The following is a 7,821-nucleotide window of genomic DNA, read 5'->3' as shown; positions in this document are numbered from 1 at the left end:
CTCATGCTCCCCCTGGCCCACAAGCAGTGCTGTAATGGCAACTATCTTCTACCCGAAGCTGTCCTCACCTCTCTTCAGCTGTCGGGTTTCCCGAGACCTGGGAAACCCGGCCAGCCACTGTTAAACCTGCAAATCAGGTTAAATCAGAGACTGCCAGCCTCATTAAAATATTTAAATTGCCAACCCGCCTCCTGGGAACTTGTTGGCAACCCGCCCCTTGTCCCGTTTCCATTCAACCCGGAAGTGGGTGGTGGGTTACAGGCAGTTTGGGGTTAGAGGCAGTTTGGTGTCAGGTTTGAGATTTAAAAATTTTTAACACCTGACCCGACCCCAACCTACCCATTTTTGGGGGTTAAAATTCACCCCAATGTTTTTGTTAATAAATGGAAGATTTGAGACAATTAAAATGCTCACAGCCCAAAATTCTGCAAGCTCAGTTTTGCCTTATGGAGACCTAGAACTTTTCTATAGATATTATTGCTTTCACATCATTAATTAACAAGTAACATTTGGTACTTCGCATTTCTGATTATCTCAATACATTTTATTGGCAGACCTTTTCTGGACTTCTTGTGAACTTGCCAAGTGTTGCAGACTGGCTAAGCTGGCTCCAGTACGTCAGTCTCCCTAGATACTGCTTTGCAGTAAGTTATTGCTTATCTTCTTGTTGTTACGTTAACAAGACCAGAACAGTTTGCAGTTTTGTTTCTACAATATCAGCTAAAACACCAAACTCCACAAGCCTGCATCTTTGAATTTACATTGTGTGATGAAATAAGTCTGTGTTCTAGCATTTGTATTGTTGTTGTTGTTGTTGTACTTGTTAATGTCTGGAATGTTCCACCGGTGTAACCATTAATGCTCCTCCCTAGCCCCGCCCCTCTTCTGGAATGTTCTACCAAGAGCTGGGTTGGTGATGAATGATGGTGGCCCTGTGTTAACTTGATGCCATGTTCTTACTTAATAAAAGCCTTTAGTTTTAAGCTTTAACCTCATGGATTCAGGCAGTTATTTGGCACATCAATTTTATTAAGTAACAACTTTTGGAAGATGTATCGATTTTTGAAACCAGAGCATCTGGATATCGATCCCCATTCGGCAGATGCGTCGAAGAAATTTACGCATTGGCTTCAATGTTTTGAACACTTCATCGCATCGGTCGATTCGACGGTTAACAAGTTGGGTCTTCTAACCAACTTGGTAAGTCATCAAACTTACTCGATAATTGAAGATATTACTACATATGAAGAGGCTCTCACAGCCCTTAAGGCCCAGTACCTTAAGTCAGTTAACGAAGTATACGCCAGGTATCTTTTGTCTACTCGCAGGCAATTACCCGAGGAATCTCTGGACGATTTCCTGCAGGACCTTAAGGCTTTGGCTAAGGATTGCAACTACAAGGCTGTCTCTGCCATAATGTATCAGGAAGAAGCCATCCGCAGTTCTTTCATATCTGGCCTCCGATCTAATTATATTAGACAGAGACTCCTCGAGAACGACTTGTTAGCTTTAAAAACGGTTGTCGCTGCTGCTCGATTGTTAGATGTAGCCCAGAAGAATTTAGAAGTGTATGCATCAGCCCATGCGTCTCTCTCAGCCTCGTGTGTTCCGAGTATGGAGGCATCCATAACACCAATGGAGCCTCCACTTAATCCTATTGTTGCGGCTGTACCCCATGGGTCTAAGTGTTATTTTTGTGGCCAATCTAAACACCCCAGGCAAAGTTGCCCAGCCAGAGAGGCTACCTGTTTTAAATGTAAGAAACGGGGACATTTTAGTAAAGTGTGTAAGGGTAATCCTGTACCCGATGTCTTCTCTGCTGCCGCCTATCGTTTTACTCTAGCCTCGGCTACGGTTGACCAGACCATACCGTGTTCCTTGTCGAAATCTATGATGGACATCAAGATTAATGGTCGTCCTACTGGGTGTTTGATGGACTGTGGCAGTACTGAAAGTTTTATACACCCCAACCTTGTTAACTCCTGTTCATTGAAGGTGTATCCTACTCAAAGTGAAATTGTGATGGCGTCCAAGTCCCTTACTTCGGAGGTAACTGGATATTGTAAAGTCACATTGACCGTTCAGGATACGGAGTATAAGGACTTTAAACTCCTCATACTACCTCAGCTGTGTGTGAACTTAATTTTAGGCTTGGACTTCCGGTGTCAGCATGAGAGCATTACCCTTAAGTATGGTGGATCTCAGCCTCCACTCACAGTCTGCGGCCTTTCTACTTTAAAAGTAAGTCCGCCTTCTTTGTTCGTGAACCTTGCTCTTAATTGTAGACCTATAGTGACTAAGAGTCGACGGTATAGTTCAGAAGATAAAACATTTATAAAAGAGGAAGTGGAAAGGCTTCAACAGGAGGGAATCATCGAACACAGTAATAGCCCGTGGCGTGCCCAGGTGGTGGTGGTTAAAACTAATGAAAAGAAAAGACTTGTGGTTGATTATAGCCAGATGTGCTGCATTCCATAAGGTCTCTTTTGTGTACAGCGCCGAATGCCACCCCTCATGAAAGGATGTTTAGTTTTCCAAGAAAAGCTACTAATGGAGTAATGTTACCCACATGGTTGACGACCACGGGCCCTGTGTTGTTGTGCAGACATGTGAGAGGCCACAAGACTGATCCACTGGTGGAGGAAGTAGAACTCCTCCATGCTAATCCCCAGTATGCGTATATTCAATATCCGGATGGGCGAGAGGATACGGTCTATATTAAAGATCTTGCACCGGCTGGAGCTCGAAAAGAGTTTGACTCTGAGAGTAGAGTTTTCAATCGTGGTATTGGACCTTCAGAGACACAAACCCTCAGTGTGGAAAATACTGATGATTCTGGGAATTCGAATGAACCGGAGTTAGTACTCCGGGAGGAGCCTCAGCAAGAGTTACGTCGTTCCCAGAGGATTATCAGACCTCCTGACAGACTGAATCTATAGCAGGGGGTGAATGTGATGAAATAACTCTGTGTTCTGACATTTGTATTGTTGTTGTTGTTGTTGTACTTGTTAATGTCTGGAATGTTCCACCGGTGTAACCATTAATGCTCCTCCCTAGCCCCGCCCCTCTTCTGGAATGTTCTACCAGGGGCTGGGTCGGTGATGAATGATGGTGGCCCTGTGTTAACTTGATGCCGTGCTCTTACTTAATAAAAGCCTTTAGTTTTAAGCTTTAACCTCATGGATTCAGGCAGTTATTTGGCACATCACATTGTGATAGTAAGGAAACATTTCATGGGGAGCACGGGGTGGGGGGGATAAGAAGGACGTAGATGGCATTAGTATATCTGTTGAACCTGCAGCTGAACATGTAGGGATAATTTAACGTTGAGCTTCACTAAGCAGGTGCTTAGCATGGAGAATTGGCTCTATAGTATTATAGCCCTGTCTCTGACTCACGCTCCTGTCTAACAAGGCTCCACACTGGGGAATGTAACCCCACAAAGTGACCCATTACAAATCCTACTTTTCATCAAAGGTCATTTCACTGCAATAGTTTCACTTTACCAATAAAAAATATTTAGAATGGATCCTGCATGGAATAGATTAAGTAACAACAACAATATGCATTTATAAAGCACCATTAATGTAGTAATATGTCTCGAGGCACTTCACAGGAGCATAACCAGACATAAATTGGCATCGAGCCAAAGAAGGAGACATTAAGACAGGTGACCAAAAGCTTGGTCAAAGAGGTAGATTTTAAGGAGTGTCTTAAAGGAGAATAGAGAGATGGAGAAGCGGAGAGGATTACGGAGGGAATTCCAAAGCTTAGAACCTAGGTGGCTGAAGGTACAGCTGCTAATGGTGGGTGAAGGAAGTGGGGAATGCACAAGGGGCCAGAGTTGGAGGAACACAGAATTATTGGAGAGTTGTAGGGCAGGAGGAGGTTACAGAGGAAGGGCTATGCCACAGACGGATTTGAGCACAAGGATGAGAAGTTTAAAATTGAGGTATTGATGGATCGTGAGCCAATGTAGGTCAGCGAGCACAGGGGCAATGGATGCATGGGACTTGGTGTGAGTTACGATACGGGCAACAGATTTCTGGATGAGCTTAAGTTTATCATGAGTGGAAGATGGAAGGCCAGCCGAGAGACCATTGGAAGTAGGTGGTTTTTGTGATGGAGAAGATATGGGGTTGGAAGCTCAGCTCAAGTTCAAATAGGATACCGAAGTTGTGAACAGTCTGGTTCAACCTCAGACAGTGGCCAGGGAGGGGATGGAATCAGTAGCTAGGGAATGGAGGTTGTGGCGGGTTCTGAAGACAATGGCATTTTGTCGTCCCGGTGTTTAATGGGAGGAAATTGTGGTTCATTCAGGACTAGATGTTGGGCAAGCAGTCTGACAACACAGAGGCAGTGAAGAGGTCAAGAAAGGTGGTGGTGAGGTAGATCTGGGCCTTGTCAGCGTACATATGGAATCTGGCTTGTCTTTGGATGATGTCACCAACGGGCAGCATGATTTAAGTAACTCTTAAATATGTTTTTTTAAGGCACTGCAGGTGAATGAATTCAGAAATCTGTACTTCTGTAATGACCAACAAAGGAATGACACAACATTATCACAGGCATTAGTCAATTGCTCTGGAAGCATGCCACCAAGTAAAGCAATGTAAGTTTTAATTGGTCACGTGTCTAAAAGAGAAAGTTTAAAATTACTATTATCTCTGCTACAAACAGCTGATTATCTTCAACAAAATAGTTACAGGTGTTGTTTAAACTTTCTCTTGAGCTTTTGGTATTCACATCCTTGTATTGTTCTGAACCCATGAAGTTTCATATACAGGAAACTCTTTGGTATCCGGCACCGATGGGACCGGCGTGTTGCCGGTTGATCAAAAATTCCGGATGACGGAAAGGGTTATCTACCGAGGCTATTTTTAACAAAGAAAAATTAAAAAATCAAGAAATGTGCAGTATACAGTGAGGAAATCTACATGATATAAGGGGTTAATTTCAAGTGCTTGCTGGGTAAAAGTTTTCAGACTTGACACAGGTAAAGAGTCGATGTGTAACTAGAGCTATTGCATGTACCTGGATTACAGCCAAGAACAGATGTCTGCCCACCTAATGAGAATGTAGAAGTGAAACAATGGGTTTCATTTCTGAAATACCCAGTGACCTAATAATTTGTTAGATCTAGTCTCCAGATACATGATTAAGATTAAGGAGGACCTCCGGTTACACGATTCATATCCTGTTATAGCTTAACCGTTGACTTGTGTGTCCAGGATCCTTCTGTCAATATGTCATAAGACCTAATGATTAACCTAAAATGTATCCTGATTGAGGAACAAAGGAATGTCAATTAAACTTGTTTGTTACACTGTATAAATATGGAACGCTTACGCTGTATCATTGGAATAGTAGCCTCACCCCTTGAGTAGAGGTGCTGATTCCCCTTGCAAGTGAAATAAAAGGCCTGTCCGTCTGACGAATCCAAGAGTGCATTGAGTCATTACCCAGAGCTAAGAAGTATTCCACTTCAACAATTTGGAGGTTCCACCGAGATGGCTTGCTGTACCAATTGGTGAGTTAACAGACGCCGAGTACGTTGCTCGGTTGGGAAAATCCCATCGGCCGAAGGTGGTGTTTTGCCACATTTTTGGGACTTTCCCTGCCAGAAGCATAGCTGCGCATAGTCTGTTTATTCCATTAGACAGTACTGCCATCGGGTAATTGACTCACAAGGTTCGGAGGGTAAACTGCCGTTGTGACTGCTTCCCTTTCAGAAACGGAACAGAGGATCAGCCATGAGGCGCTGACGCCCCGCGAACAGGATCATGCAGAAAAGGACTGTATAAAGGTACCAGAGAGAGAAGGTTAAGTCAGGAATTTGATTAACTAAGGAGCTAGCGATTTACTGGAAATTGAACTAGTAAGGTTCCATAAAGGGAGTAGGGTAAAAGGAGAGAGAGTGGGTGAAGTTAGTTGGGACAAATTGAAGGCCCTTTTTGCTAAAAAATTTGGCTAAAGGGAGTAAGTTAGAGGGAAGAAGAGTGGGCGATTGTCTGAAACACAGTGTCAATGTTTAATGTTTATGAGAGTGAGTATTTAACTACTTGTTATTATCAATCAACTTTGTCCAGTAAGGCTGCATAGGTTGGGGATTTAGTAACACTTTGGTTATTGTTTAACAAGTGTATTGTTTATTGTTTATTGTTATATGTATTAATGTTTAGTCATGTCTGATCTGTAGAGGCGTCCCACGCAGATCATAGAGTGTTACGGAATTGTATGTTTTAACTAAAATATTTAAGCTGAAAAAAAACTGCAGAAGGGGTTGGAAAAGACCCAAGCCGGGGAAGTGAGTCCCGCGGCGGAATGTATGGTTGAGAAAATAGTGATGTCTTTTACATGATCCACTAAGCTATTGTGGATTCAGTATTTTCCCCAGTTAGAAATACCTTCCACGAGGGTTGAGAACCCTCGAGTTTTAAAGCATAAGGATATGTCTTAATGTGTTGTAAATTTTAAAAAAACCTTGTTGCAGTCAGTTGACTAAATTCAGTCAGGAAGTGCTGAGTTTCAGTCGCCTAGCCTCAGGCCGGTTATTAAGAGGGCAAATACCCCACGTGAAGGCCGGGACCATAAAGTAGGCGCCGAAACTCTAAAGGCACTCGGAGTGACAAATGGTCAAGGACTTTGTGACACTGATTTGAAGTAAAGACCAAGAAGATTGGATGTGACTGTAATTTTGATACGTATGTATAGTTTATTAATCTGATCTGTAGGGGCGTACAACGCAGATCACGGATTGTCACGGGAGTTTAGATTGTTTTAAGTGAACCATTTAAGCTGCTAAAATGGGTGCTAGCACCAGTAGCCACCCGAGAAAGGCACGCCAGCAGCCTTTATGTTAAAGAACTGTGGTCAATCATCCATTGATCACCTACCAAATTGGTCCAAATGGACTGTAAATAAGACTAGACCCTTTCCCTCAGATGGTTCATTTAACATAGAAAGAATTACTTGCCTCGAGGAATGTTTAACGGACAAGAGAGAAATAGAGAACAGCCAGATAAAAAGACTGCCTCTATGTTTGTTGAGTCAGAAGAGAAAAAAAAAAATTAATTACCCCGAAGAAACACCTTTCTCCTCTATTATGGTAGGATAACAAGGTAACTATAGAAGGATGAATAGAGGGGAATATAGAGGAAGACGTGGTAGAGTAAGAGGGTATGGACGATCTGGTAATTGTTACAATTGCGGACAATCCGGACATTGGGCAAACCAATGCCCTGCGAAAAATCGTCAGAACAAAACCTCCAATAATGGACCTCCGTTAGAGAATAAAGGTCCTAATTTCACTGTCCATAACCCTTTTTCGGACCAGTCAGGAGGTTACCCTACAAACGGACAGGGATTTAGGAGAAATAGAGATCAGAATTACTGACTGACACCAGCAGCCCCAAGCGCCACAGACCACCAAATGCCCGTTGTTTCTTTAAATTCACGCAGCGAACCTGAAATTAAAATGCAAATAGCTGGGAGACCTATGTCATTTTTGTAGATACAGGAGCAACCTTTTCGGTGTTAGGAAAAGGATATTCTGAAGGAATGCCTATTAATGGGAAAAAGACCCCGATAGCTGGATTGGCTGGAATACTACAACGCTTGAATCAATCGACTCCCCTCACAGTAAAAGTAGAAGAATTTGAGGAAGAACACTCCTTTCTGTTATCAGGAGATGTCTCTATGAATTTATGTGGAAGAGACTTGCTGTGCAAAATGAATGCTACAATCATTTGCTCCCCATCAGGAGTAACGGTAGAAATCCAAGTAGATAAGGCATATGCATACCCAGTAACAGAAATAAAA

This window comes from Somniosus microcephalus, chromosome 8 (assembly GCF_052327205.1).
Source record: "Somniosus microcephalus isolate GS21.2 chromosome 8, FLI_Smic_1.0, whole genome shotgun sequence".
Taxonomy (NCBI): Eukaryota; Metazoa; Chordata; class Chondrichthyes; order Squaliformes; family Somniosidae; genus Somniosus; species Somniosus microcephalus.
The sequence above is the reverse complement of the archived record's forward strand: the minus strand, read 5'-3'. Positions refer to the sequence as shown.